The sequence below is a fragment of the Vigna umbellata genome, chromosome 6 (genome assembly GCF_029865625.1).
Source record: "Vigna umbellata cultivar VRB3 chromosome 6, Vumbellata_1.0, whole genome shotgun sequence".
Classification (NCBI taxonomy): Eukaryota; Viridiplantae; Streptophyta; class Magnoliopsida; order Fabales; family Fabaceae; genus Vigna; species Vigna umbellata.
In genome coordinates this window covers 35,960,938-35,974,914 of record NC_142170.1, presented here as the reverse complement: position 1 = coordinate 35,974,914, position 13,977 = coordinate 35,960,938, and positions in this window count along the sequence as shown.

Here is a 13,977-nt window from a genome sequence, read left to right as displayed (position 1 = left end):
TGAGCATAGTATGGTTTGATATCGAGGTATGTTTATTGTATTGAATTGTTAGCTCACCCTTACATGTGTGTGCATGTGAATGCGATGATCGTATAATGCGTGATATTATACGGGAGCAGATGAAGGAATGTCGTCTGAAGCAATACCAATGAAGAAAGAGATCGAAGATAAGTTAGAAGGATTCAAGTTATACTTAGGAGTTTATAGTTGAAATCTGAGTTTAAAATATGTATATCAACTGTGAATTTTTAAGTGTGAGATTACGGGATGTTACCGTAAATGTAATAATATGAATTATCCAATGTGAGATATTGGGATGTTACATGTTCAAGCTCCATGCTCCCTTTCTTTACCTTTTTTCAGATGAAATGAAAACGAACATCAATATGCTTACTTCTCTCATGATTGATCGGGTTCTTTGTCAGCTCAATTGTCGATCGATTATTTACTCTGATCAACACCTTTTTGTTAAGCAATTAGTAGAGCATAGAAAAATAAGAAAAGATTGTACTGTTTTATTGAAATGTCATAACTCATCCACTTCCAACCAAGGTGGACGAAAAGAAGTGTACAATCAGAGGTAAGAGAAAAAAATCACAGAATAGTCAGAGAGAAGTGGATCGGATCCTGTTTCTACTCTTTTCCGACTCTATTTAAAGGATCTAGGCGCTCTAGGTTTTGTATATATGGCTGTAGCAACACAACAGAACACTTTTCTATTTGTTGTTGGGGAATGATGTAACCTTGTGAACTCTTATGTATTTGAATTAATTCTTAATTTATATGCTTTATTCATTATTTGTTAGAGAATTCATCTGTTTCTAATGCTTGCTCTATTTAACTCATTTAGTGCATGAGTGTCGGGAGGTTCCTTATAATTCAGGTTCTTGTTGAATTCTCCCAAGGGTAATATTTCTCAAGGATGAGGGTATGAGTACTTGGTCGTCTTAAGCTCTTGATCTTCAGACTTAATTCTCTAGGAATGCTAGGAATTGCACGAACTAGGAATTAAGGCAGACTTATTGCGCCAAGGGATTGGGTTCTAAGTACTTCAGTGAGTGATGTTAACATTAATGCATAAAGAAGAATTCTTATATACATGAGAGGGAACTTGGTGAAATATAACCCCAACAACATATTCATCTCATATTAAACAGCATCCGTTCATCTTTGTGTTACTCTACTATTGATCAATTTGCATTCATATTTAATTTTCTATCTTGCATTTTAAACCAATGATCTCGATTATTTTAAGTTTTAATTTATTAAGTTATCACACGACTGTTTAGTGCCGAGAGTCCTCTGGGATACGATATTTGGTCTTATCATTTTATACTACTTGTACGATTTGGTACACTTGTCAATCCATCAACAAGTTTTTGACGCCGTTGCTGAGGACTCACGGTTTTAAACTATTGTATTTATGTGATTCTATTTTACTTTATTTTATTTTATTTTATTTTATTTTATTTTCATATCTTTTATTTTTATTTTTGTTTTTGTTTTTGTGCTAACAATATTTTCTAGGGTTTTGTGTCTAATGCTTGCAGGATGCAATTCGAACAAGAAATTAATTATATGGGCAGTCAATTCCATCAAGGTATTTTCAACCATTGGTGGGAACCTCACTCAAGCATGGATCAAAGTCATTTTGGGCATATGCCGTACAATTTTATAGAGAACCACAACAACAATGGCAGCAACAACCCTCTCTCTCAGAAAGATGGGCTAAGATGGATGACGTACTTCAATAGTTAATGCAGATGTCTGATTCTCATCATAAAAGCAATCAAGTAGCATTCACAAGGATAGGGAGCCAAATTGGTCACATGATTCAAAAGCTGGATGATCTTGGGAGTAACATGAAGGCTAACCCTAGAGAGGAGTGCATAGCTGTTATCACTAAAAGTGACAAGGTTTTAGATGAGAGAAAAATAGAGAGAAAAGAAGAAGAAAGTTTGAGCGAAAAAGAGAAAGATGTAGAGAAAGAAGAAGAAGAGAGTGAGATAAAAGAAATAGAAGAAGAGAGTGAAGAAAAGAAAAAAAGAGAGGAAAAAGATGAGAGAAAAATAGAGAGAAAAGAAAAAGAAAGTCTGAGTGAAAAAGAGAAAGATGAAGTGAGAAAAGTAAAAGAAAAGGTTGAGAGAGAAAAGAAAAAAATTGAGAAAAATCTTCTGTACCCTAAGGAGTGTTCCAAACAAGAAAAAGAGAGGGAAGAAAAGAGAAAGGGAGAGAAGGAGGATGAGAGAAAAAAGAAAGAATCATATGAAAAACCCCTTCCTCACCCAAAGAATTATCATAGGAAGGAAAAAGAAAAACAGTTTGAGCTCTTCATGGAAATCTTCAAGAAATTGAAAATTAAAATTCCTACTATTGGGACACTGCAACATGTTCTTGACTATATTAAATTCCTAAAAAAATTCAACAAAAAGAAAAAAATATCCAGAAAAGGGAACAATTGAGGTATAAGGCAATTGCATTGGGTCAAGCCATTTCTTTTTATCTTTCATCTTTTTATCTTTTTATCCTTTTTATCTTTTTATTTTTTTATTTATTTTTTATCTTTTTATCTTTTCAATTTTTTTTATCTTTTTATCTTTTCAATTTTTTTTATCTTTTTATCTTTTCAATTTTTTGTTATCTTTTTATCTTTTATTGTTTTATCTTTCTATCTTTTCATCTTTTTATCTTTCTATCTTTTATCTTTGGGTTAAATATGTTTTTAGTCCCTAAACTATCAGACGATTTTGTTTTTAGTCCCTGCTCAGAACTTTGATGGTTTTTAGTCCTTATAGTTTTGAAACTCTGAGTATTAGTCCTTAAAAATGGACGGTGTTAAGTTTTTGAAGATGTGGCAAACGGCGATGCCCACGTGATCACTGATCTCTGCCTTCACTCTCTGCCACGTGGGATGTTTAACTATTGAACTAAGATTAAGTGTTAAGCACTTCGTTGTCTTTTATATATGAGATTTGAAGAAGTTTGGTTGTTCTTCGTGGGTGCAGCTGAGGAGAAAGAACTTGGGTACATCTGAAGGTTGGAGTTGGTATTGTTGAGGTAAGTTTGTATGTTTTTGTTTTGGTCTTCTTCTTCTTCTGTTCTTCGTGTGAATATGACGATTTGGGATATAGGGTTTTTGTGGGCACCAAAGCTGATGAAGGGATTGTTTTCTTGTAGTGAAATGAAAGGTGACAGTGGAGGAAATGGTTGGACGCGAAGGTCAACTGGTTCGTCTAAGTCGCAAAGCTGTGGATCATCTTCACGGTTACCTTCTAAATTGTGTGGTTGTGGTGAAACATTGTTGGTTTTGAAGGCAACTACTGTGAAGAACAAAGGAAGATTGTTTTATAGATGTAGAAATTGGGCAGTAAGTGATTAAATATTTCATTTCATTTGCTGAATTTTGAATTAATCCTGTGTTGTTTTGATTGCAGAGTAATTCAAGTTGTAATTACTTTGAATGGCATGATGAAGGAGTTTCTGAAACTGAAGGAAGCTTTGAAAGAAAACGTGAAGAACTTCAAATGTGTTTGGAAAATGAAAAACTCGTATTGGATCTAAGGAAGAAGAACGACAAGTTGAAAAGGAAATTAGAAGAAGAGAAGAAAGTTGGAAAAATGATGTTGTTGTTGTTTATCTTGTCATGGGCGTTAACAATTTTCTTTTGTATTATGTTTTTGTTAAAGATGAATTGTAACTAAGAATTATGGTTGAATAAAATGAGGATTGTCTGGAAATTGTTTATGTTGTTGTTTGTTTTCCCTTTAACATTGCACTGTTACTTTACTGGTATATTCATTTATGTTAATAAAGAAAACAGCTCACAGCATAAGAAAGCACAGGCAGAGTATCTGTAAATGTGGACTTGGAATAAATAAAGTTAACTTGCCATTATGCAAAGATGGAATACAACTGGAAGTTTAGTGGTCCCTTTGAAAATGAAGTGGTCACATACTATTAAATAACATAAGTTTAGTGGTCCCTTTCCACTACAAAAAATATTAAAAGCAACCACACCAACCACTGTAGGCAGTACTATAATTGTTCCCTTAGTGGGTCACTGTGAATTACAAAATTCAATACAATAAAGGGTTGGCTACAATAATTCTTCAATTGGTACTAGCTTGGGACCCTAGATGTTGTGTAGCTAGTCTTGAGGATGTTCTTCTTCCACCGTCGTCCCTTGATGCAGGTCCTGCTCCACTGGCACTTCTTCCCCGTTTTGATGTTCCTCCTCCTTGGTGACTTGATGCAGCTCCTGCTTCACTGCCAGTTGTTCTTCCCCTTGTTGATGTTGGTCCTCCTTCTGACGTTGATGGAGGTGCTTGTGGTTGAGAACCTCCTGCACTGGAAGTGGCCCTTGTGCTGCCAAATCGTCCTGAACTGGAAGTGGCCCTTGTGTTCTGTAAATGGAAGTAAGCAACATTGCAATTGTAAGATTGTAAATAAGTTTGAATGTGTAAATAAGTGAAGTTGTAAAAGATTGATTTTGTACCTTTTTGTTTGTCCTTTTACATGTTCTTACATTATGACCAAATTCATTGCAGCTGCTACACTTCATAAGAAGATTCGTCTTTGATAATTTTGTATGAGTGACATATTCATCAGCCTCCCTTCTTCTTAGTTTTCTAGGCCTCCCAGGGGGTGTTTTATAAATTGGAGGCAGTAGGGAACCAAATTCAGAAGTAGACCACAATTGTTGTCCATTGATTGGAACAATCTCAGGGCCATAACAAGTGTCATAAGCCTCTCTCTTGTAATAAGGATGTACATAGTCTTCAGGATTTTCTTGTTTGTAATTGATGGCAGCCACAGCGTGCCTACAAGGAATTCCTACCAAATCCCAAAAGTAACAACTACATGAATGGTTACTAAGGTCAACTACAAATTTATCCATAGTAAACCCGTGAGTGATTTCAAATTTTGCTCCCCCTGCCCAAGTTGGAATCCAATTTCCACTCTTCTCAACTTCCCCAGCAAGCCTATTTCGTGGTTTAGGCATCACAACTCCTGTATATGTCTTTGCTTTTTGTCTAAGTGTTGCAAACCTCCTCATAATGTAAGTTCTAATCCATTCCATCATAGTTATGATAGGTTTGTCTCTAGCTAGTAAAATTGTACTATTAAATGACTCAGACAAATTATTTAACAAGACATCGCATCTAGGATAACTACTAAATGCATGTTTACACCAACGATTAGTTGGAATAGATAGCAACCAATTGTAAGCATCAATGTTAACATTGGACAACTCACCCATTTTCTTTTCCCAATCCTGTTTGAATGTGGCCTTTGCAGCCCCCATCATAAGATCTCTAATAAGCACTCCTCCACCAAACTTCTTCTTGTAATTGTTATACAAGTGCCTTAAGCACAATCTATGTTCCACTCCTTCCAAGATCTCATCAAAAACTGTCATTAGTCCCTGCAAATCATAGGGAAATATTAAAATGAAGATACCTTTTGTTGATCAGAGATGAAAACCCAACGTTGACAATCAATTCCTCCAATATCTTCCAATAGTAGTGTCAAAAACCATCTCCAACTCTCTTTGCATTCATTTTCAACCACAGCAAAAGCTAGTGGGAAGTATTGGTCATTCGGGTCTCTGCCCACTGCCACCAACAGTTGACCCCCATATGTTGTCTTCAAATGACAACCATCTACCCCTATGAAGGGCCTGCAACTTCCTAAGAAGCCTTGCTTACAACCCTCTAAACACATATAGAATGAGCCAAATCTTGGAGGCAAACTTGGTTGGGGTTGATTGACTTTAATTTTAAATGTTCCAGCCTTCACTCTTAGCAATTCACCCACATAATCATATACACGACCGTATTGTCGCTCTCCATCACCAACCAAAGAATCCAAGGCAATTTGCTTTGCCTTTCCAGCTTTCCAAGCAGTGATTCCAACACTGAATGACTTCTTAATGTCATCAATTATTTGGTTGACAGTCATGTTAGCCACATTTACAAACCTATCTACTAATACTTGTGCAATCCAGTTCACATTTGCACTTTTGTTTCCAAAGGTCCTTCCACAACTGTGTCGTCCAACCAAGGTTTTCACCCTAAATGTTTGCTTCCCTCCTACCTTGCTAGCCATAATCAGAAAACCACATTTGTTTTTACAAACTGCCCTTACTCTGTTCAGGTCATTCTTCACAAACTTAACCTCTTTTCCATTTAATACACTATGTTCCAATAGTGCATTTTTGAATTCCTTTAAAGAACAGAACTCCATCCCCAATTCAAATCTGAAGTTCTTGTTCATATCATCTTTTCTAAACTTTTTAAATTTCCCCTTTGATAACCTCACATCCTCATCACTATCTACATTTGAATCCAATTCATCACTGTTGTATTCTTCATTGATCTCATGATCTCCAACTTCTTCATTCAGTAAAAATGAACCTTCCCCAACATTGCCTCTTCTACGCACACATTTCTTCTTCTTTTTCATTCTATTCCACCTATCCAAAACTGGATTAATGTTTCTCCGACATTGGTCCACCCTATCATTCTGAACATCAAACCCATCATCTTCATTAGCCATTCTGTCTTCTTCACTGTCATCCATACATTCTTCAGCTGAAGCTTCTACTTCCCCCTCGACAACATTCCCCCCTTCCTCTTCTTCCCCAACATAATCATATTCATCACCACCAACAAACTCTTGTTCTTCCTGACCCATTTGAACATCTTCATGTTCATCATGACCATCACACTCTTCTTCTTCCTCACCCATTTCAACATCTTCATGCTCATCATCACCATCACACTCTTCTTCCTCACTCATTTGAACCTCTTGTTGTTCATGACCACCACCAAACTCTTCTTCTTCCTCACCCATTTGAACCTCTTGTTGTTCCTCACCACCATCACACTCTTCCTCCTCACCCTTTTCAACCTCTTCCTGTTCATGACCACCATCACAGTCTTCCTCACCCTTATCAACCTCCTGCTGTTCATGACCACCATCACAGTCTTCCTCACCCTCTTCTAGACCCATTCCACCCTCTTGTACAATCTCATCCACTTTGGAAACCATTTCCTCCGTGTCTATGTTTCCTTTTTCAACATCACCCTCTTCCACTTCCTCAGCCACTTCACCACAACTAAGAAAGTGAACTTCCACTGCCTCACTAGGAACATGTTGAACATAAATTTCTACCTCTTCGTTATTCTCCTCTGCATAATTAGCCAAGTACAGTGCTTCACTGTCATCACTCAATAATCTGACATTATTCATCAGCCTTTGTTTGGACCCCTTCCACCAAAGTTTGAAGTCTGCATCATACTTAAATTCTTTAACTATTCCAACCGCTTCAAAATATGACCAACGATCCGGATCAACTCCTTTGATCACGTGTATCTCTCCTCCAACATACTGTAGCCCCTTATTACTAACAAACTTCCCCATGTGATGCAAACAAATGTCGAAAACCATTTCTAGACCTACATTCACACATCAACGCTTTACGCACAAATTGGAACAACCATAACCGAAACACAAAAACAATAGCTTAACTTACCTTTACGCTTGTCTTTGACGACCACCGGAACGACCACCGCAACCACCACCGCAAGGACAACCAAGATACAATGCTTCCTGTCAAAGGTTTCCACTACAATGCTTCCACTAAAACTACGTTTTCCCCCAATTCAAATATTAACTTTTGACAAATTCTGAACCCTATATCTAATTTCAATCAACGAAGTGCTTAACTGACTTAATCTCAGTTCAACAGTTAAACATCCCACGTGGCAGAGAGTGAAGGCAGAGATCAGTGATCACGTGGCATCGCCGTTTGCCACATCTTCAAAAACTTAACGCCGTCCATTTTTAAGGACTAATACTCAGAGTTTCAAAACTATAAGGACTAAAAACCATCAAAGTTCTGAGCAGGGACTAAAAACAAAATCGTCTGATAGTTTAGGGACTAAAAACATATTTAACCCTTTATCTTTTCATCTTTTTATCTTTTTATTTTTTTATTTTTTTTTATCTTTTTATCTTTTCAATTTTTTTTATCTTTTTATCTTTTCAATTTTTTGTTATCTTTTTATCTTTTATTGTTTTATCTTTCTATCTTTTCATCTTTTTATCTTTCTATCTTTTATCTTTTCATCTTTTTATCTTTTTATTTTTTTATTTTTTTTATCTTTTTATCTTTTCAATTTTTTTTATCTTTTTATCTTTTCAATTTTTTGTTATCTTTTTATCTTTTATTTTTTTATTTGTCTATCTTTTAATCTTTTTATCTTTCTATCTTTTATCTTTTCATTTTTTTTATCTTTTTATCCTTTTTATTATTTTTTATCTTTGTATCTTTTTATCTTTTCAATTTTTTTTTATAGTTTTATCTTTTCAATCTTTTGTTATCTTTTTATCTTTTATTTTTTTTATCTTTCTATCTTTTCATCTTTTTATCTTTCTATCTTTTATCTTTTTATCTTTTTACCTTTTTATTTATTTTTTATTTTTTATCTTTATCTTTATATCTTTATTTTTTTATATTTATCTTTTTTATCTTTTTATTTTTCTTTATCTTTATCTTTTTTATTTTTTATTTTTTTTATCTTTTCATCTTTTTATCTTTTTATTTTTTTATCTTTATCTTTTTAATTTTTTTTTACTTTTTATCTTTTTATTTTATTTTTTTATTTTTATTTTTATCAGTTTTTTTATCTTTTAGTGCTAATTGGGTGCTCTAGTGTAGTGTTCTTTAGTGTTTGTAGGATAAAATTCAAAAATTTGTACTAGGAGCACAAGATCATCAAAAGAAGATGGAGGAAGGAGGTCGTAGGGTGCGCTTGGGCGCCCCATTAAGGGCGTTGAGCGCCAACCTCCAAGTGCTATGTTCATCAAGACTCTGTGCATGAAATGGTTAAAGATATCAAAGATGGTGAACAGGAAGATGTTGCAGACAAGTTGGTGTGATAAAAGCAAAAGGAACACTAACATCATAGATGTAGATTGTGCTTAATGGTGTCAAGCTTGTGACGTTAAACAAGCGCTTATTGGGAGGCAACCCAATTTATGATTTTTTTTAAGTGATTATTTGTGTGGTCTGGATTTGATTTTGCTTTGCAGGAATGACAACATCTACTGATGGATACTTCTACAACATCTATTGATGGATGTTGCTATGATGAGGATGATGAATGACAACATCTACTGATGGATGCTGTTATGGAAGAGGACGTTGACGAGATATCTACTGATGGATGTTAGGTGATTAGGCATCTACTGATGGATACCAATGAAGATAAGAAATATTAGCATCTATTGATGGATGCTATGATGATGAAGATGGTGTCAAGCTAGTGACGTTAAAGAAGCGCTTACTGGGAGGCAACCCAGCTTTCTAAACCTTTCTTTTTAATCTTTTGTTTTGTTATTTGTTTTCTTTTTAATTAATTGTTTTGTTATTGTAGTTTGCTTGAATGAACCACATTGCTTTGATTCAACTGTGCTGTGTTTTGTGATGAGTATTACTTTGTGATATTCTAGTGTATTGATTGAAGTTGAGATGATGCATGATCTGTTGATATACAGGTGATGGCTCAAAAAGTTGGAAATAGGTGCTTGAGGTAAAATTTAATTGAGATACTGAGCAGGATGTTTTTCTGAATTCTGGGACTTGAGAGTTTACTTGTGTGAGTTTTGGGCTTCAGAGTTGTTGTGAATAATTGCTATTACTTTGGAAGCATGAATGATTTTGCCCAATTTTTCTGTGATTGAACTACTTGCTTGCAGGTTTCATATGATCAAGGTCATCTTTTGTTATCCCTTATTTTTTTAGCCTACTCATGAATTTTTCCAAATAAAAAGAGAACAGTTGTTCCATCCTTTGAACCTTTAGCCTTAAGCATGTTTTGAAATCCCTATTTTAAATTCTTTACCTTGAGTTGAGTTGAGAATATTTGTGAGGTATTGATAAAGGTTCAAGTTTGGGGTTGTTAGAAAAATAAGCAGTGAGCACAAAGAAAAAGAAAAAGAGAAATCAAAAGAAAAGAAAAAATAAAAAGAAAAGCTCATTGTAAGGGAAAAGGTTGGGAATAAGAAAAAGATCTTCTTGAAAAGAGAACCTGTATGTAATTGTTAAATTCATAAATATCTCTCTTAACTCAAGGATTTTGCATTCCTGAAAAACCATGTTTCTTCTTAGCCCAGGCAAGTTACAAGCCAAGAAAAGCCCTTGTGATAAAAACCTGCTTATAGTATGTTTGATTTTGGTTAAATGAAAGGCAAAATTAATTTGTGTGACATTGTGATAGTAGAGTGAAAGAAACACCAACACCTCACTATACACTTTTAAGTGCTTGAGTGATACACTTTTTAGTGCTTGAGTGAAACACTTTCTTTGGTGAAGAGTAGTTCTCCGAATTTCTGATTACATCTCTGCTTGGTTGATTGATCATTCTTAAGAATAGCATTTGTTGAAACATATGAGCATCACATTAATTTTAATTGAATTAAGACATCTGCACATCTTGACTGACATCTTTATGCTGAGTTGATAAAAGTGATCTCTTGTCCTGGAAGAAAAAGTTTTTGAAAAAGGTTGAGTCATTGTAGTGATTGTTCTGAAAAGCTAAGTTACAATTTGTTTTGCTTGAGGACGAGCAAAGTTCTAAGTTTGGGGTTGTGATAACGGTTTAAAATACCGTTATCTGAGATGTAATTTTGATACTAAATTCACCCTTTTTGACTTAGAATATTGCTTTGACTCATGTTTTTGCTTTAGTTTTGTGAATAAGAGAGTTGAGGTTATACTTGATGATTTTATCACCAAATTCCATTGATTTTGTAGGTTATTGGAATGATTTGAAGGAAGAGTTAAAGTACCAAACAGTTGGAATGCAGAAAAGTCAACCAGAGTGCAAAAAAGTCAACCAGAAAAGTCAACCGCGAAGCTTGGGCGCCAGAAATCGACGTCCACCGCTCGGGCGCCCAAAAAGGGGCGGCCGAGTGTCTTGCATCATGGAATAGGCGCATTTTTTGCTCTGTTTTGACTCTTTTGGACTGGGTGTTGTTTCTACTCTTTTCCGACTCTATTTAAAGGTCCCAGGCGCTCTAGGTTTTGTATCTCTGGCTGTAGCAACACAACAACACATTTTTCTATTTGTTCTTGGGGAATGTGTAACCTTGTGAACTCTCATATATTTGAATTGATTCTTAATTTATATGCTTTATTCATTATTTGTTAGGGAATTCATCTGTTTCTAATGCTTGCTCTATTTAACTCATTTAGTGCATGATTTATGAATTGCATGAGTGCCGGGAGGTTCCTTACAATTCAGGTTCGTGTTGAATTCTCCCAAGGGTAATATTTCTCAGGGATGATGATATGAGTACTTGGTCGTCTTAAGCTCTTGATCTTCAGACTTAATTCTCTAGGAACGCTAGGAATTGCACAAACTAGGAATTAAGGTAGGCTTATTGCACCAAGGGATTGGGTTCTAAGTACTTTAGCGAGTGACGTTAACATTAACGCATAAAGAAGAATTCTTATATACATGAGAGGGAACTTGGTGAAATTTAACCCCAACAACATATTCATCTCATATTAAACAACATTCGTTCATCTTTGTGTTGCTCTACTATTGATCAATTTGCATTCATATTTAATTTTCTATCTTTGCATTTTAAACCAATGATCTCGATTATTTTAAGTCTTAATTAATTAAGTTATTACACGACTGTTTAGTGCCGAGAGTCCTCTACAATACAATACTTGGTCTTACCATTTCATATTACTTGTGCGATTTGGTACACTTGCCAATCCATCAACACTTCTGGCTGACAAATAATACGTCGAAGCCCTTACATAATTTGATGTATTATTTGTTGTTTAAAGGAAAAAAAAGAAGAATTAAAAAGGGTGACTCTTTGGCTTTTGACTGACAAATATTACGTCGAACCCCTATAAGATTCGACGTACTATTAGTGGTTTAAAATAGAGAAGAAAAAGAATGATGTGTTGGTTTAAATAATTACCATCATAGAACGTCGAATTGAATGGGACTTCGACGTTCTACAATTGCGTTTATTTACAAAAATGCCACCGGTCATTTTTAACGTTGGTTGTTCAGTTGTTGAACGTTGAGTGCGTGATGTTATATGTTGTTTTTGCACTAGTGACCTCTCCTTCTACATTAATTTTCTTTTTGTATACCCACTTTACACCAATTGGCTGAAAATTTGTGGGTAAATCTGTCAGCTCCCAGGTTTCATTTTTTTCAATTAAGCTAATCTCCTCATCCATGGCTTTCTTCCATCTTTCATCAAGCATGGTTTCTTCAAATTTAATATCTTCTGCACCTGTTAACAAACATGCTACATTTACCTCTTCAGTGGAATTATCTGAGCTCTTGCTAGTCATATCTCTCTTCAAACACCTTTTATGCAAGATCTTCACCTATAGTTCATACAACCGAATTTTCTTTGCTTTTACCTTGGCTTCTAGACGACCATGCTTATCCTTTAAATATAGTACCTGGTCTTTCATAAAAACTGAATTACCTTTTTCAATTATCTGACCCATGCTTAAAATATTGCTCTATAACTCGGGAACATATTAAACGTCCCTAATCTCTCCAACTCGTCCATCTTCTGCATATGTCGGATTGTTCCACGCCCTTTCACGGCCACCTTGGAGTCATCTCCTGTCGCAACCGGAATCGCGACGGGACGACGATCCAAAAAAGGAAACGGGTTTTGAAAAGAGATTTGGAGTCGCCACCATAGTTTATTCTGGAAAACTACGGAAAAACCATAAAAATGATAAGGCATGGTCTACAAGAACCAGATTCTAGGCTCGGGAGTCGGTTACGTGTAGGGAAGGTATTAGCACCCTACAACGCCTGCCCTAAGGCAGTACCTTTAACTAAATACGCGAATATGATGTGCTTTTCAAAATGTTTAACTATCCCCTAAAATACAACTCTAAAGAAGCAAAATATATTTTTTAGTTTTTTGGGCCCGACAAGGATTGACCTTGCTCCTACGTATTCTCATTCAGAATGAGAAATCAGGGTTACGTAGTTCTTTTGGAGATTGGAAAGCTTGTTTGAGAAATTGTTTAGAAAATTTGTTTGGAAAATGATTACGGATAAATTTGGATTTTTGGGAAAATGAACCTGACAAGGTCTAGCCTTGCTCCTACGTATCTCCACTTTTGATGGAGAATCAAGGATCACGTAGTTCTGGCTAGAAATTGTCTGTTGCTTTGAAATTGTTGATGTTTTTAGTTTTTGAAAATTTTATATTTTTTGATATTTTTATAAAATAAACGGAAAAGGTATTTAGCACAAGGACGATGCGTGCGATCACACGTGTGCTCAACCTTTAAAATATTTTTTGTAATTTTATTTAAGAAAGAAGAAAAGGTTTTTAGCACAAGGACGACGCGAGCGGTCACACGTGTGCTTAAACCCTTAAAATATTTTTTGTAATTTTTTATAAGGAAGAAGAAAAGGTTTTTAGCACAAGGACGACGCGAGCGGTCACACGTGTGCTTAAACCCTTAGAATATTTTTTGTAATTTTTTATAAGGAAGAAGAAAAGGTTTTTAGCACAAGGACGACGCGAGCGGTCACACGTGTGCTTAAACCCTTAAAATATTTTTTGTTATAATTTTAAAATATTTATAATTTTAATATATTTTTTTTTTGTAATTTTTATGGAGAACGAAACAAACAAGTCTAATAGATATAAATAAAACAAAAGGGGTAGGGGGCTACCATACAAAAGGGGTTATATATAATAAAACCTAATAGTCAAACAAATAATAAAAGCAATAAAATACAAGCAAAACAAAAATAAAAGCATAAAAATAAAATAGGGGCCATCCTGATAAGAATAGAGGTGCAAAGATAAAAACCAGAGGTGCGTGCGGGGTAAAAACGGGGCTCCTTTAGTTCGGGCCAAAATCCTTTTTTCTAACTTTTGTATCTGCCAGGGGTG